Genomic DNA, 18,282 nt, shown 5'->3' with positions numbered 1-18,282 from the left:
TGCGATATACACAATGCGCCGTCAAGTAATATACATAAGAGAAACAAGGCGGAGTGGTAGTATAAATCATCAAGAATAAACAATCTAAACTATACAATCATTTATTCAAATATCAATGGCGGTATCATGAAGAATTATCGTATTGTATCAAGTATGCTGTTTAACTCCTAGTTCAACTTCTAGTTTATACCTTTTTTAGGCCAGATAGACCATCTGTTATCAAATTTCTTTATTTGTAAAGAATTGAGTGCAAGAAGGCGCTCGAATGTATAGTTCCTGTGTACTGCTTTAGAAATATCAGAGAGATTAATAGTAGTATTCGTTTTCCATGTGCGTAGAATATACGCTTGAGTCTCTAGGAGAATGTGACTGATTACTGCTATGTGCTCTGTCGGAAATGTATCAATACCTATATGTAATAGTGCCAAAGCTGGTATAGGGGGAGTAAGTATTCCAGTGATAGAAGAGATCAAACAGAACACTTGATTCCATATGCTACGAACATTCGGACATTCCCAAAACATGTGTAATAGGTTACCTATATGACCACATTGTCTCTAACATTGTGGCAATGAGTGCAGAAAGTATTTTGATAATCTATATGGCGTGTATTGCCATCTGTTGACAATTTTAATTGACATCTCCCAATGTTGAGTACAATGCGTTGAAGTATGGATCGATTTGAAGGCTGATAACCATTGGTCATCTGAGAACGTAGCATTTAAATCATTTTCCCATTTACACATTGCAGCCGTTTTCCTAAAGGTGTTCTTATTTTTGTAATTGGTTATAGAAAAAGGACATACCTTTTGTGGTCTTAGTAGTATAAAAGTGCCAAGTTTTGGGAGATATACTCACTTCTAGAAATTAGCTTTTTTTGAGGAAGTTCATGATGCGTAGGCCCGAGAACCATGAAGTATTAGGTAGGTTATATTGGGTGAGCAGTTGTGCCATTGGTTTGGTGCGATGACCATCATAGAAATCCGAGATCAGGGAAATACCATGGTCAGTGAAAACTTTCACTGATAACATTGGGATTTTGGCTTCAAGTAAAGTTATGGGTAGGTGGTAAGGCAGGGGGTGAGCCTCATCGGATTTCGACTTTAAGTATTGTCAACATGCCATTAAGGAGGTTTGCATGGGTGGGGACAAGTAGGTCATTTTCCAGGGGTCCCAACTATCACTCAAAAGAAGAAGTTTGAGGTCGGTAATAGGTGAAATAGATTGTTCAATATCAACCCATAAGGGAGGCTCTGAAGTGGTGAACCAATATTTAATGCTATCAAGTCGGACGGCCAGCAAATAATCCTGTATATCTACCAGTCCCGCAACCTCCTACTTTCTTGTGTGCTATTAGGTTGTTTCAGGCCATATTTGAAAGCTCGTTAAGGAATTTAAAAGGGATCGAGATGGGGATGGCACGAAATGGATAAAGGATTTGAGGTAGGATCATCATTTTATAGGCCATAACCCTCCCCATCCAGGAGATTTCTCTTTTGGACATTTCCTTGAGTTGGGATTCCAATTTAGGGACGAGTGCGGCCAGATTTGTTTTAACTAGAGTAGATATAGTGTTAGTTAGGGTAATGCCTATTTAAGTAATACCATGATCACTCCAGGTATAAGGCAGCTGATTACTCAGGAGTTGTTTTGTGTCGGGGGATATTCCCAGGTTTAATATTAGAGATTTACCAAAACTTACCTTGTAATAGGACACTTCCCCAAAGTCCATAAGGATTTTGTGTGCTTGTGGTAATGAATGGCGTGGATCAGTCAAAATCAGGATGACGTCATCCGCAAAGAGGTTAATGGAGTGTATATTGGAGCCACAGGAAAACCCCTTACGATCATGAGGTTAAATATGAGAGGCGATAATGGACAGCCTTGTCTGGTTCCATTTTTGATGGGAAATGTTTTAGATAAAAAATCCTGCGGATTGTACCTGGGCTGACGGGCAAGAGTAAAGGGCTAATATGGCTGTTCGAATGATACCCTGGAAACCAAATTTTGTTAAGACCATTTGCATGTATTCCCAGTGAACTCGGTCAAACGCCTTCTCTGCGTCAATAGATAACAGCAGAGAAGGCGTTTTGTTCAGCTCTGCAGAATGTATCACTTTTATTATACGCCTAGTGGCGTCTGAAGTTTGTCTCCCCTTCACAAAGCCCATCTGGTCGCGTTGTATAAGTGTTGGCAATATAGACATCAATCTTCTGGCTAGGACCTTCGCATATACTTTCACGTCTGAATTAAGTAAGGAGATAGGCCATAAATTGGCCGGTGTATTGGGATCTTTCCCTGGTTTAGGGAGAGTACCAATGTGAGCTTTAAGCATTTCTTGGGGAAACGATGCAGTGATAGTGGTTTGTGGAAGACTGGTGTTAAGTATGGAGTCAATGAGAATTTAAACATCTTAAGGTATTAATTGGAGAAGCCGTCAGGCCCTGGTGATTTACCATTGGGGAGACTGTCTATCACTCTCTCTATCTCTCGGGCTGTTATGGGAGCATTAAGGTCAAATAGTTGTTCCTCGGATAGAGTGGGGAGTTGTAAGTGTTGTAGGAATGTTTGAATTTTAGTCACAGTGGGTTGAGCTATGGTGGGGTCTTCATGTAATTTATATAATTTGTGATAATATTCTGCGAAATGGTCAGCAATATCTCGTGGGTTTACTATTTTGTGGTGGGTCACAGGATGAATGAGGAATGGTATCCTATATTTCCTACGGGCAGCTTTCAATCTTTGTGCTAAGTACTTGCCTGCTCGGTTGGCATTGGCGTAATGATTGAGACGTAAGCGCCTTAAATGTTTGTCGTATTGTTGGGATAAATGTGTTCGTAATGATTCTCTAAGATTTGATAATGTGTCAGTCAAATTATGTGTAGGGGATAGTTTATGTAGACGTTCCGTATCTTGAATCTTTTGTAGTAATGTGTCTAGTTGTAACGAGTGTTTCTTTTTGTTTTGGACCCCTATTTGAAAAAGAATACATCGCATGACTGTTTTATGTGAATTCCAGAGTGTATATGGGTCTTGTACTGAATCTTGGTTGTCTTTAAAAAAATTGTTTAAGTGGTGTAAAATTTTTGTGTGGGTGTAGGGTTCCTGTAGTAGGCGGCTATTACAACGCCAGATGGGGGGTGAAGAGGAGACACCCTTCTCTATTATAGATAGAGAAATAGCTGCGTGATCAGACCATGTTACACTATAAATCCTGGTACAGTCCACATTTTGTAGGAGCCACTTGTCTGTTAGAAATAGGTCGATGCGTGAATAGGAGGAGTGTCTATGTGAAAAGAAAGTGTAGTCTCTTTCGTTGGCATGATGACATCTCCATGTATCAAAAAGTTCCTCAGATTGTAATAAAGTTTAAAGTGAAGCTGCACCTTTAGGTTTTATCGTAGTAGTGTCCATCGTGGTATCCGGGACCATATGAAAGTCCCCACATATAAGAAGGTGACTGTACTTCATAGATGTGGCTTTTTTAAACACTTTCCTGAGGAAGCGGAGTTGGTGTGAATTGGGAGAGTACAGTGTGAGTAGTGTGTAAGGTTTGGAGTTGATGTCTCCAGTAATAATGATATATCTCCCATGTTCATCCAGGAAAGCTTCTTTTAGGTGAAAGACTACTGAGTCGCTTATGGCCATAAGGACTCCTCCCTTCTTGTGGTTGGGTGTGCAGGCTATAAAGATATGTGGGAATTTTTTGTGGGAACAGTGCGGGACTTTGTTTTTTTGGAAATGTGTCTCTTGGACACAGAGTATATCCGCTCTTTGCGTCACGGCTTCCCTCCATAACGAAAATCGTTTGGCGGGGTGGTTTAGACCCCTAGCATTGAGGGATAAGCATTGGATCATCATGGATTGATTAGTGAGTGCATAGAGCAGGTGTGTGGGTGGTAGTTACTCACTGTACGAATGGATAGTCCAGCAATGGAAGAAGGTCTCCTTAGTCCGGTAGGAAAGTTTCTGGTAGTTTCTTGGATGTATATTCCGCAAGTTTCAGGCGAGCCGTGTATATCTAGCATAAAAAAATATAAGGAACATGGAATGTCATGAACAAAATAATCTGTAACAGATAACGGATAGGATATAAGAAATGGATCCAACAATTGATCCTTGTGCAGAATCATCTGCTACTGATTACTGGGGGTGGAAGAGGAAGAGGTAATAACATGTCTCCCGTCCCCGGAGAAATGTAAATTATCTTCAGACGTTATGACCCGAGTTTCCACCAGGTGTTTTCTTTTGGATACGTTTACGGGACACCACCTGCCATTCTTCCTGCAGGGTCGGCGGGTTTGATCTGTGAGCGTCAGCAACTGGTAGCTCAGCTAAAATGCCCCACTTCCGCAGCGTTGTGATCCCATCTTCCAAATTGGAGATCAGTACTGTGACTCCATTATGGGTGATGCAGAGAGTAGCTGGATATTTCCACTTATGAGGGATGTTATGATTTCTCAGTGCCTTAGTGAGAGATGCCAGGTTTCTGCGGCGCTGTAGCAGTTGTCTGTACAGGTCCGGCAGTATCCTGATGTCTGCGTATTGTGGGGGTATATTATCCCAATTATGGGATGCCAGCATTGTTTTTTCTTTAACGTGGTAATAGTGAACCCTTAAGGCCGCGTACACACGCGCGGACTGTTCGCCCAACCTTGTTCGGCAAACAGTTTGTCAAACAGTCCGCTCAAAATTTGCATGAGCGGACTTGCCCACACACGAGCGGACTGTTTGACGAACAAGGTTGGGCAAACAGTTCGCTCAACTTTTGAAATGAACGGACTCGCCCACGTAAGGAGGAGGCAAATCCGCCCATTTCGAGCGCGTGTACAGGTAGGCGGGGCCCGCGAAGGAGACGTCGCGGGCTCCGCCGCCTGGAATGGGCTTAAAGGGGAACCCCAACGCCGAAAAAAATCGGCGTGGGGGTTCCCCCCAAGTCCACACCAGACCCTTGTCCGAGCACGCTACCCGGCCGGCCAGGAAAGGGGGGCGAGCGAGCGCGCCCCCCCCTCCTGAGCCGTACCAGGCCGCGTGCCCTCAACATGGGGGGGTGCCTTGGGGAAGGGGGGGGCCGCGCGGCCCCCCCACCCCAAAGCACCTTGTCCCCATGTTGATGAGGACAAGGGCCTCTTCCCGACAACCCTGGCCGTTGGTTGTCGGGGTCTGCGGGCGGGGGGCTTATCGGAATCCGGGAGCCCCCTTTAAGAAGGGGGCCCCCGGATACCGGCCCCCCACCCTATGTGAATGAGTATGGGGTACAATGTACCCCTACCCATTCACCTGTGAAATAAAGTACAAATAAAAACACAACACAGGGGGAAAAAATATTTTATTGCACAGCCGGGGGTCTTCCGTCTTCGGGGGTCTTCTCGCCGGACTCCTCCGCTATGTGTGTGTAGCTCTTTTGCCAGCGGAGGAGTCCGGCTTTCTTCCTCCCCGCCGCCGGCCTCTTCTCCCGACTTCGGGGGTCTTGTCCCCCTCTTCGGTTCTTCTGCCGGGCCACCGCGCCTGGTCCGGTGGCCCGGTCTTCTGTCGCCGTCTTCCGTTCTTCTGTCGCCGCCTTCGGTTCTTCTGCCGGGCCACCGCGCCTTCTTGTAGCTCTTTTACAGGCGGTGGCCCGGTCTTCTGTCGCCGTCGCCGCCTTCCGTTCGTGTTCTTCTTCTTGTTCTTCTTGTTCTTCTCCAGGCGATGTTGACACGTCGCTCCCTCCGGCCGGAATGCCAGAGCCGCCCTGCGCTGTGACTTATATAGTGACAATGGGGCGGGGTCACATGGTATATGTCACATGGGTTGATGTCACATGGTGACCCCGCCCCCTTACGATGTCATAGTCCCCATGTGACATCAACCCATGTGACCAACCCATGTGACATATACCATGTGACCCCGCCCCATTGTCACTATATAAGTGACCGCACAGCGCGTCCCCGGCATTCCGGCCGGAGAGCTCGTCGAGTCAACATCGCCTGGAGAAGAACAAGAAGAACAAGAAGAAGAACAAGAACGGAAGGCGGCGACGGCGACAGAAGACCGGGCCACCGCCTGTAAAAGAGCTACAAGAAGGCGCGGTGGCCCGGCAGAAGAACCGAAGGCGGCGACAGAAGAACGGAAGACGGCGACAGAAGACCGGGCCACCGGACCAGGCGCGGTGGCCCGGCAGAAGAACCGAAGAGGGGGACAAGACCCCCGAAGTCGGGAGAAGAGGCCGGCGGCGGGGAGGAAGAAAGCCGGACTCCTCCGCTGGCAAAAGAGCTACACACACATAGCGGAGGAGTCCGGCGAGAAGACCCCCGAAGACGGAAGACCCCCGGCTGTGCAATAAAATATTTTTTCCCCCTGTGTTGTGTTTTTATTTGTACTTTATTTCACAGGTGAATGGGTAGGGGTACATTGTACCCCATACTCATTCACATAGGGTGGGGGGCCGGTATCCGGGGGCCCCCTTCTTAAAGGGGGCTCCCGGATTCCGATAAGCCCCCCGCCCGCAGACCCCGACAACCAACGGCCAGGGTTGTCGGGAAGAGGCCCTTGTCCTCATCAACATGGGGACAAGGTGCTTTGGGGTGGGGGGGCCGCGCGGCCCCCCCCTTCCCCAAGGCACCCCCCATGTTGAGGGCACGCGGCCTGGTACGGCTCAGGAGGGGGGGCGCGCTCGCTCGCCCCCCTTTCCTGGCCGGCCGGGTAGCGTGCTCGGACAAGGGTCTGGTGTGGACTTGGGGGGAACCCCCACGCCGATTTTTTTCGGCGTTGGGGTTCCCCTTTAAGCCCATTCCAGGCGGCGGAGCCCGCGACGTCTCCTTCGCGGGCCCCGCCTACCTGTACACGCGCTCGAAATGGGCGGACTTTCCGAGCGGGAACAGTCCGCTCATTTCGAAAGTACAGCGGACAGGCCCACACACGGGCGGACTGTTCGCTCAAACACAGTTTCAGCGGACAGTTTTTCGGAATTTCCGAAAGACTTTGTCCGTCCAACTGTCCGCTGAAACTGTCCGCTGAAAGCCCACACACGAGCGGACTGTCCGCCCAAACACTGTTCAGCGGACAAGGTTGGGCGAACAGTCCGCCCGTGTGTACGCGGCCTAAGAGGACATCTCTTGGTGTTTCTATCGGAAGAAAGGAGGGTTTGGGTATTCTGTGAATTCTGTCCACTATAAGGTCCTGCACTGTCAATTCTGGCACCAGGGTGGAAAACATAGTTTGGGCATATTGTAGGAGCTGGGTAGGTGGGATAGATTCTAGGAATACCCCGCAGCTTGAGGTTGTTCCTTCTGGACCTGTCCTCAAGGTCTGCGATTTTATCTTTTATCCATTGTATATCATCCCCTTGGGCCGTATGTGCTTCCACCAGGACATTATAGGAAGATGTGTATTCCCCCATCTTTTGTTCCACTTTGTCTGCTCTGTCACCTATTGCTTGTACTGCTTTGTGACAGCTGCTGATGCTTCTCATCATGTCAGAGTGTAATGATGCCCGCAGTGATAATAACATGTCCTTTAGAGTGTTCTCTGACACTGGTGCATCTGTAGTGGGGAAATCTCATATAGGGTCCACTCTGGAGTCCTGTGGGTTTGCGTGTGCTTACCTCCATATCAGGTTCTGTTGCGACTTGCGGCCTAGCTGGGGAGTCTCTCCGCGGCCTAGTTTTGGCCGGACTGCGCGTGGAGGGACTCTGGGCTTCCGAGGAGGATCCGCTGCAGAGGATAGCTGGTTCAGAGGTTTCGGAATGCAGCCGACGGTCGAGCGCTGTCCTCCCGGATAGTGAGGTGGTGGTTGTGCGCGCGCGTCTCCGCCATGTTGTTGCGGCCCGCTCCGGCCTGAGGCGAAATAGGAATCGAGTTTACTTGGCAGCGGCACTATCTTTCATCTTCGGCCCATCATCGGTGGATGCTCCGCCGTTCAAGCTAGTCGTTGGTGTCGGTGGTGTTCGTTAAGAAGCGCGGTGGAGTCGGATGCGGTCGGATTTCTCCGGCGGGCTAACAGAGCTCTCCTTCTACATATCCGCCATGGAGCTCGGTCACCACGCCCCCCTTGCTGGCAGAATTTCTGATCGTGTGTATGGGGAATTAGGGTTTATGTGGCTACATATCTTTACTCATTCACATCACCCATCTCGGCATCATATGAATCTGCTAATCTCACTATTTGATAACACTCTGGGGGCTATTTACTAAAGGAAAATCCACTGCAAGTATACTTGGAAGTTCAATAGCTGTATATCTGAGGAGGACATGTAAGAAAATTAAAAAAACAGCATTTTAGCTTGCACATGATTGTATGATAAAATCAGCAGAGCTTCCACTCATTTCAAATCTACATCTTAGATTTAGACAGACTGCACTTCCAAGTGCACTTGCAGTGTAAAGTGGATTTGCCTTTCATAAATAACCCCCTCTATCTTCCTTCTGGTCATCTTCCTCAGTTATAACTGTCATTGTAGTAATCCTTGTATTTCACATTTAGCATACCTGAAAAAAACAAATAAACAAGCAATCCTATAACGATGATTCCTATGAGGACAAAAAATGTCTGTTGAATCCATAAAAATGTACTATTTCTAAACAAAGTGCAATCTGGGTTTGTCACATTTCCTATCATAATGTCACATTGTATACCGCTTTACCTTACTAAACGAGGGGATATTCCCAAAGGCCTTAAGTTATATTTAATATAAAATGTATTTTCACAATAATAGAATATTTAATGTGTGGTATTTCTAGATATACTAGTTTTTTTTTGGGCAGTTTTGTATGGCTTAAACTCATGCCTTTTTTTAACTCTCTAGCCTGTGTGAACAGATCTAGCAAGTGCTAAAATTACTCCTTATGACTTTTAGCATGTGTAATTTGTACAGGTGTTTTTTCCCCTATATCTTTGACTGCTAAGATCAAGCAAAGGCATACCAGTAGTTTACTTATCTTTTGAAATTAGCTGTACTTTCTTGCAATGGCTGGTGTATATCCACGCCACTTTACAGCTGTAGCAGTTGTCAGGAACATTTGGTAGGGTCCTTCAAGCTTTGGTCCCAAAGATACTTTCACATGTTCTTTTACTAGGACCCAATCACCTCGCTGTAAATCATGTGATCCAGTTACCTGATCTGGAACTGGAATTGAATCAAAAACAAACTTGTGCATTGCAGTTAGTTGCTTGTATTAGACAATTACATAACAAATCAAAATCATTATGCATTACAGCATTCTGATGTGGAAAATACAACTCTGTCTTAGGTGGGCTCTCAACAAAATCTCATAAGGGCTTAAGTCCTCTGACCTATAAGTAGGGGCAGTCCTGATGCCGTAAAGAGGCAACAGGTTCTGGCCATTGTTTCTATACTGACCCATCTTCTCTTTCCCTGCATTCATTTAGCTAGCCTGTCTTTAATGATTCCATTATATTTTTCTACCTTCCCTGAACTCTGAGAATGATAGGGGCATGGAAGATCTGCTCAAATGCCAAATCCTTGCACATAATTTGTACGATCTGTCCAGTGAAATGTGTTCCTCTGTTACTCTCTATAGTTTCAGGGACTCCAAAGCAGCATATTACTTTGGAAACACGCTTCTTTGCTGTTGTCTTTGCATTAGCTTTAGCTTCTATTCAGCTTGAAAACATGTCTAAGCACAACAAAACATATTGATATTGGCCTGATATGGGAAATTGGATGTAATCAATCTGAAGTCTTTGGAAAAGGAAAAGTGGCTTGGCCAAATGACTTTGTGTTACCCTGGTCTGTTTTCCTGGCTTATTTTCAGCACAGATTATGCATCCCTCAACAAAGTCTTGACACAAATTTCTGGAGTATCGAATAAACTATCCAGTCTTGGTTATGTTTCTCTTCATTGCCTTGGGGCCTACATGATTCGGGCCATGGGCTAGTTGCATGATCATCTTCTCCATTTGAGGTGGGACACATATTCCATTTTCCTTTCACAAAAGTCCTTCTTGGTTCTTTTTTTCTCTGTCCCTTTCCATGATTTCATTCCAATCATCAGGTGCAGATTCTTGCAATTTCTTAATCAGTTCTTTTACTTTGAGTATTTGTTTAAGAAAGAAAGCACTCACATAGCCACATCCATAGGTTTAAGGGGAACAAAAAAAGAGGGGTACTTGCTAAGTAGCCCTAGGTCAGACTTTGAAGGCATAGAAAACAATAGCGAGGTATAGAAAAATATAACAATGTTTATTGAAAAAAATACATGGTATAGATAGAGCATTCAAGAGTTAAAATTCATGTATAATGATACAAAGTATACAGTGAGCCCTTGTGCATCAACATGTTTCACCGTTAGGCTTCCTCAGGACACATTCAAGGTTCAAAGATAGCAAAAAAGAGAACGGATGTCACTGTATGAAATAAAACATACTTGTTTTAAAAATTCTGGTAATCATAACACACATATTAAAAAGCACTCATCTGTCCAAAAAGAGAAACCAAAGCACACATGGGTACAGACAACAAAGAAGCAAAGGAACGAAAATACCTTGCAGAAAAATAGGCCTCGCACATAGGTATCCAATAACAGGAATCCAGGAAAGGCTAGTTCCAGTAACCTGTATATAGATAAGTGAAGATGGCCAACTCTGGTAATCGGTACAGAACCACACAGTCAAGCAAACATCCTAGTAACTCCTAGAGATAATAATGATAAGGACGAATGTCCCAAAAAAATAGGACCTGCTAACATAGGTAGATCAAGGATAGTAACCAAATAGTTCCCAAACAGGAGCGAGGCAATATCATAGGGGATAAACCAGGACCGATAGTCAAGATAAAAGGTACTGAGGCCTTAGAGCCAAGATACCTTAATGGCTACAGGGCAAAAACTCATGTGCATAGACAGAGTGCTATATTGCCATATATTTCCAGTTTTGAATTGGTTCTCTTGCAGCAGTTGTGAATCTTCTGTTCTTCCTTGTGGGTCCATAATCGTGGACTACTTCGAGAGCATACTTGCTATCAGGGTAAATGTTGACTGTTTGATCATTTGCGGCCTCAGACTCTGATGAGTGCTACCACTTTGGCAACCTGCTCTGAAAGTGATGGAGGGAGTAGGTGAGTCTCAATCACTTCCTCCAATGTTATCACTGCATATGCCATTCTTGGGCACGCCATCTTTGTACAGGCATGAACCCTCTGCAAACAGGATCAGATCAGAATTTTCAAGAGGAGTGTCCTTTACTGGGGAGATTTGCTGCATTTCTTCTTCCATAAGTTTTAAGCAGATGTGGTCACCCTTCTCTTCGAGGTCCTCTTGTCTCTGACAAATGTTTTGTCCTTGCTTTTTTCAAGATTTAATTAGCATATTTCTTCATAACATTTGTTCTAAAACATATCTTCCCTTTTATACAGCACCACTGGCAAAGGTTGCAGCTGGAGTTTTCTTTTTGTGTCCTTGCCACAACATGGATCTTGGTGCATTCACCAGCCAGATCTATTTCATACATGGTTTGAAAGGGTTTGCGGTCAACAGGGCAGGATGAGGAAGTTTTACACCATTTAAGAATGCAGGATTTACAGAAAACGTGACAACAATCTTTTAGAAAGCCTCCAGGGAAAGACTGTTCAGGCAAATTGGACACCTATCAGTTGAACTTAAAACAAAAGTACTGGCACCAGTCCCATCTTTGACTTTGTCATCATCTTTTTCTTCATGTTGCTGGTCTCTGGCTTTAGATGAGCATAAACATTTTCTTTTCTCTCCTCTCTCTGGGCTTCAATGCTACTGCACACTTCTCTTAGCAAAGCCCATTCAAATCCTTGTTGGCAGTAAAGTTAGTACTCAGTCACATCCCCATTTACTGTCTCTGCCATGGACTGGAGACATTTAAAGTAATCAAAACATCCTCAGCCTTTTCTTGTCTCACATCCATCATGCCACTTGATAATAATTCTACAACATCCTGTTCACTTTTTGCATAGTGCAATTCACTTTCATGTTTTCTATCTACTACGTCAAACCATCAATAACCTTCTGATAACTTCTGGCATGCTAAAATACTAAATCAACCCGGTCTTATCAGTGTGTGGAATCTTTCCCTTTTCACGCTCAGTTTCAGTACCTATAATATAACCCTTCTGTATTGTATATCACTCACATTTGAGCATCACATGTTATACTAGTAATTTTATAGCTGGTCAAAGAGTTAACATTTTACAGACACAGTCTCTCACACAGGAATTTGAAGGGAGGGGCACCTCACTCCTTTCTTACACAGAGATACACAAGCGCAAAGGAGGGGTGAGGAAACTGCAAAAAACAAGCAGGCTTCTCTCATCAGTATCTTACAATCATGCATACATAGCATTATTTTTGTGCTTCTCAAACATTTAGATAACAGAATTGATATGAATTATAAAAACTTTGACAGGCTCATAACTAGTCAAAGTTTCATTACGTTTCATACTTTCAAAAATCCAATATTGTACACATTTAATCACCTTATCTAACTCTGTCTATCTGCCATAAAATTTAACATACACAGAAACCCAACCTGAGACATCGTAAACTCCTTCAGTTGGAATTGGATCTGCTCTATTTTTAGTCCAGCCTATAATAGCTTTGGTGTCATGCTGTCAGAGGACTTAATTTACTTGTGGCATTTTTTTTTTACCTCTCCATGCATCAAGAGGTCCACGGGAGAACCGTGCCCCCATTCTAGAGTCCTCACTCTCGAGTTTCTAAATAAAAAATAGAAAAAAGAGCTGCGCCAAATAGTAAAATAGTAAAAAACTAATTAATAAACCAACACTATAAGAAAAAAGTCCATGGAAAGTTTATGTTATTCAGGAAAGGAAAGCGATCGCACCACAGTGATTCCACACTTCCTTATCACTATTGTGCCCAGCCACCGACAAATAAGTGCACTTACCAGACGGTAAAAGCACAAGGAGCGTTTATAATCCCAAGCCACTGACAGCTCCTCGCCTTCACCAAACACTTTGTCATTCAGGAACGAACGATCCATATATTGAAGAATCACATGCCGCTCCGCATTCCCATCAGTACCCAAATTGCACATTCATAATATAAAAAGAAAAGAAGCCTCCCATAGTGTAAAAAGCTCTTTTAATTATAATAGAAATGCACTTACATAAAAACCAGAGATTTTCGCATATAAAAACAAGCCGGCCGGCAAAACGAGAGCCCGTCCTCCTCTCGTAACACGTGGTGATGTCACAGCGTTCCCTCCCATACGCGTTTCGTCATACGTGAAAACGTCACGTATGACGAAACGCATATGGGAGGGCACGCTGTGAGAGGAGGACGGGCTCTCGTTTTGCCGGCCGGCTTGTTTTTATATGCGAAAATCTCTTGATGACCATCCTGTTTAAGGTCTATGCTGTTACCTTACAGCAGTAAGGTAAGGGGACACCCATATAATTACCACAAAAGGACCACACAGGATATCCACCACCTGCAGCACTTTTATATTGAATTTTGTGTATAAGCACCAGCACTTTACTTTTTGGATTCAAAGTACCTCCACACCGTGCACCTTAGGCCCCGTACACACTATCAGTTTTTCTGTTGAGTTTTTCCTTCAGATTTACCAAAACCACATAATATGAGGTCAAACCTTAAGAGTTTCAATGTGTATGCAATCAGGCAGGCCCTTCTACTACATGGTTTTGGTAAACCTGAAGGAAGAAATCAGCAGATAATCTGATAGTGTGTATGGGGCTTTAGAATTTTTTTATGAATGGGAATATTTATGGACATTTTTAACTATATAAGTTTTTGATGTTTGATGTATTTTACTCATAGTATACTATATATACTATACTATATACTTTACTATATACTATACTATATACTATATATTTTGTGTATATCTGTGATTGTAAGTTGAGACGTCAGCACTTTATTATTTTGTTCTAGCACGGTGTGGGTTTACCACTAATATTCACTGCTACACCTGCATTGTATTTTGGCACACACTATGTGTACGGAAACGTATATTCTTTTTACCTATGTTGTTTATGCTGATCTTGTTTTAATAAGCACTTTATTGCACATCAGATAATCAATATCATCTTTCAATTTCTTCCAGTATTTTTAATACCAACCTGTGCAATTCTATTACCTAATACCTTTGTTTACTACCAGTGGAAATATTGCCACTGGCTACCTCATTCTTTCTAGCGTGATCTGATCCTAGTCCTTCTGTACAGCGCACCACTATCTCCATATCTTTTCTATTTTTTGGGTTCAGACTTAGTGAGTGCAGCAGTACGCCAGTTAGTTCTTTGTCTTTGAGTTGGCGCAGGAATACTTACCTTGTCCATTTACTGCACCAATGCCACAAAAAAGCCCAATGAGGCATGTCAAGGTGTTGTTGAGCATATTGTAACCAGGCTTTTTTGTGGAACTTGTACAGTAAAGGCTTCTTTCTGGCAACTTGACCATGCAGCTCTATTTTATTCAAGTATCATTGTATTGTGCTCCTTAAAAATAACCACACCATCTTTTTCCAGAGCAGCCTGTATTACTCCTGAGATTACCTGTGGGTTTTTCTTTGTAGCCGAACAATTCCTGTGGCAGTTTTGGCTGAAATCTTTCTTGATCTACCTGGCCTTGGCTTGGTATCAAGAGATCCTTAAAATTTTCACATCTTATTAAATGATTGAACAGTACTGACTAGCATATTCAAGGTTTTGGATATCTTTTTATATCCTTTTCCATCTTTGTAAAGTTTCATCACCTTGTTATCAGTATGATTTTAAAAGGAGCCAAAAAACAATGTGATAATACATGGCTTCATATGATCACTATCCTTGAATAAAAGACAGTTTTTTGGCATGATTAATCATATTTTCAATATAAATGGCAAAATTTCACGATTTCTGCCAGGGTATGCAAACTTTTTAGCACAACTGTATTAGCTTAATTTGTATCCCTGCTTTTCTAATGTGATTTTTTTTAACCATTTCAGTCCCAGAAGATTTTACCCCCTTCCTGACCAGAGCACTTTTTACAATTTGGCACTATGTCGCTTTAACTGACAATTGCGGTATCGTGCAATGCTGTACACAAACAATTTGCCTCCTCTTTTTCCCACATATAGAGCTTTCTTTTGGATGTAATTGATCACCTCTGCAGTTTTTATTTTTTGTGCTATAAACAAAAAAAGAGAGTCAATTTTGAAAAAAAAAAATATTTTTTACTTTTTGCTATAATAAATATCCCCAAATTAAAAAAAAAAACACATTCCTTCATCAGGCCAATATACATTCTTATACATATTTTTTGAAAAAAAATTGCAATCAGCATATTGATTAGTTTGCGCTAAAGTTATAGCATCTACAAACTGTGGGAAAGATTTATGGCATTTTTATGGCATTTTTATTATTATTATTTTTTTTACTAGTAATGGCTGCGATCTGCAATTTTAATTGGGATTGCGACATTAAGTTGGACAGATTGGATACTTTTGACACTTTTTTTGGGACCATTAACAATTATACAGCAATCAGTGCTATAAAAATGCACTGATTACTGTGTAAATATCACTGGCAGGGAAGGAGTTAACACTAGGGGGCGAACAAGGGGTTAACTGTGTGTCCTAGGGAGTGATTCTTACTGTGGGGGGTTGGGATTGACTAGGAGAGGAGACATATCGTTTTTCCTACTTAGTAGGTACAAACAATATGGCTCCTCTCCTCTGAAAGCACAGGGATTTGTGTGTTTACACATACAAATCCCCATGCTGGTGCTCGTACACGCGATCATGAGTGGCTAGCAGAGCCCTCTGGTGGCCAAAAAAAGGTAGGTTATACCCATACGGGATTTCGCCTAGGAGAGCCATTCTACCGCAGTATATATGCATGAGCCTGCCAAGAACCGGTTAATGTGTTTAATTTTTAGTGACCTACCCTTGTAGCTTGTGAGCTCTTTTGAGCAGGGCCCTTCTAACTATATTGTCAAATGGTGTAGCATCATTTCCATGCCTTTTATGTTTTTTCGTCCAAGTACATTAATATACCAAATGTTTATAAAAATGTTGAAATAAAAAGTTGGGCTTTTTTTGCTTTGTTTGACTTTTGCAGACAATAAATAAATATTTTCCAAGTGCAAACTATTCATACCCCTTCAAATCTGTATTAAATCTAGTTGCATACAAAAGTATTTGGTTGTGCGCACATGCGACTCCTTGAGTAGAAAGTGTAAGGAGGGGGAACCCCCATAAAAAAAATAAAAAAAAACCCTGCTCCAATGCTGAATTTCAGGGCTCTACTAATTAGAAATGTGCAATTCGTTTCGTTCTGAATTAGTTTTCAACAAATTTGTTAGTTGGGAAATATCCGATCGAACCCGTTTAATTGATTTTTATTATTATCCGTAAATTTGAATATTCCAATATTTATACATTTATAAATTAGAAAATTCCAAATTCCAAAATTTGAAAACCCGAAAATTTAAATATCTAACATTTTTAATTATAACTAATAATAACTTGACTATTACTAACTATTAAATTATAGGTATTGGAATTTCCTTTCAAATTTGTCTGTTAGTCAACATAACAAATACGAATTTATCAGAAGTTAAGAATTATCCGAAATAACAAATGCCTTATCTAAATGAAAAGAACATAACAAATAAATAATAATAAATACTACTAATATTAATAATAATAATTACAACTTTTTATTATTATTATTTAATATTAATTTGTTCCATTGCATTTGTTTAGATGCGGCATATGTTATTTCAGATAATTCGTTACCTCAGATAAATTTGTATAGGTTACATTCACTAACAGCCATATTTGAAAGGAAATTCTAATACCTACCTTCCCGACAACCCTTGCTGGTGGTTGTCGGATATGCGGGTGGGGACTTAGCAAAATCTAGAAGCCCCCTTTAACAAGGGAGCCCCAAGGTCCCAGCCCCTCCCCCCAGGCGAATGAGTATCGGGTACATTGTACCCCTAACCATTCACCCAAAAAGTGTCAAAAAATACAAACCACAAGACACAGTTTTGGACACATCCTTTATTAACCACTTCAGCCCTGGAAGATTTGGCTGCTCAATGACCAGGCCATTTTTTGTGATACGGCACTGCGTCCCTTTAATTGACAATTGTGCGGTCGTGTGACACTGTAGCCAAACAAAATTGATGTCATTTTTTTTCCCACAAATAGAGCTTTCTGTCAGGGCTGGCTTAGCCCTTCCTCCTATGGGCTGGCCGCTCAGCTGTTGGCTAATTGCCAGCTCTCTTCTCTTTCCACAGTTACCAGCTGTTCCCGATGATGCTAGTCTGACCTGCCTATTTAAAGCCTTCCAGCTCACTTTTTCCTTTGCCTTTGCGTTGGTCACATCACAAGGAACCATCTCCTGCTGTTTGTTTCAAGACTGGCTTGCTGACATCCCACCTGGCTTCTTATTCTGCTTGCGGTTGCTCTCCTTGGATCCCTGACTTCCGGCCTGGCTGATTACCCGATCTGGTTTATGAACTTTGGACTGGCTGACTACCCGATCTGGCTACTGGACTCGGGCTATGCTTAACTACGCTTTTTTCTATTTACCTTTTTATTTTTATTAATAAACAAGTGTGATTTGATTGTACTTCTGTCTCAGTCTGTTTCATGGTTTCTGACACTTTCTTTTGGTGGTATTTTATAATCTCTGTATTTTTTTATATTGTGCGCTATAAACAAAAAAAGAGTGACAATTTTGAAAAACACACAATATTTTGTACTTTTTGCTATAATAAGTACCCGCATTTTTTTTAAAAAAAGCAATTTTTTTCCTCAGTTTAGGCCAATATGTATTCTTTGACATATTTTTGGTAATAAAAATCACAATAAGCGTATATTGATTGGTTTGCACAAAATAGGGGAAAGATTTATGGCATTTTTATTTTTTTTACTAGTAATGGCGGTGATCAGCAATTTTTATTGGGACTGCAGCATTATGAAGGACAGTTCGAACACTTTTGACACATTTTGAGACCATTGACATACAGCGATCAGTGCTGTAAAAATGCACGGATTACTGTGTAAATGTCACTGGTAGGGAAGGGGTTTACACTAGGGGGCGATCAAGGGGTTAACTGTGTTCCCTTTTGTGTGTTCTAACTGTAGGTGGATGGGTCTGACTAGAGGAGATGACAGATCATTGTTCCTAGCTAGTAGGAACACATGTTCTGTCCCTCTTCTCCTCACGGAACAGGGATTTGTGCTGGTTGTGCAAATCCCTGTTCTGACTCTCGTGCCCTCTATCGCGCATGTCCGGCGGTCATTAACTCTTTAAATGCATGCAATGGTACGTAAGTATT

Source organism: Lithobates pipiens, unplaced genomic scaffold (assembly GCF_037356315.1).
Source record: "Lithobates pipiens isolate NorthernLeopardFrog02 unplaced genomic scaffold, aLitPip1_a1.2 Scaffold_8, whole genome shotgun sequence".
Lineage (NCBI taxonomy): Eukaryota > Metazoa > Chordata > Amphibia > Anura > Ranidae > Lithobates > Lithobates pipiens.
This window is presented reverse-complemented; position numbering follows the sequence as displayed.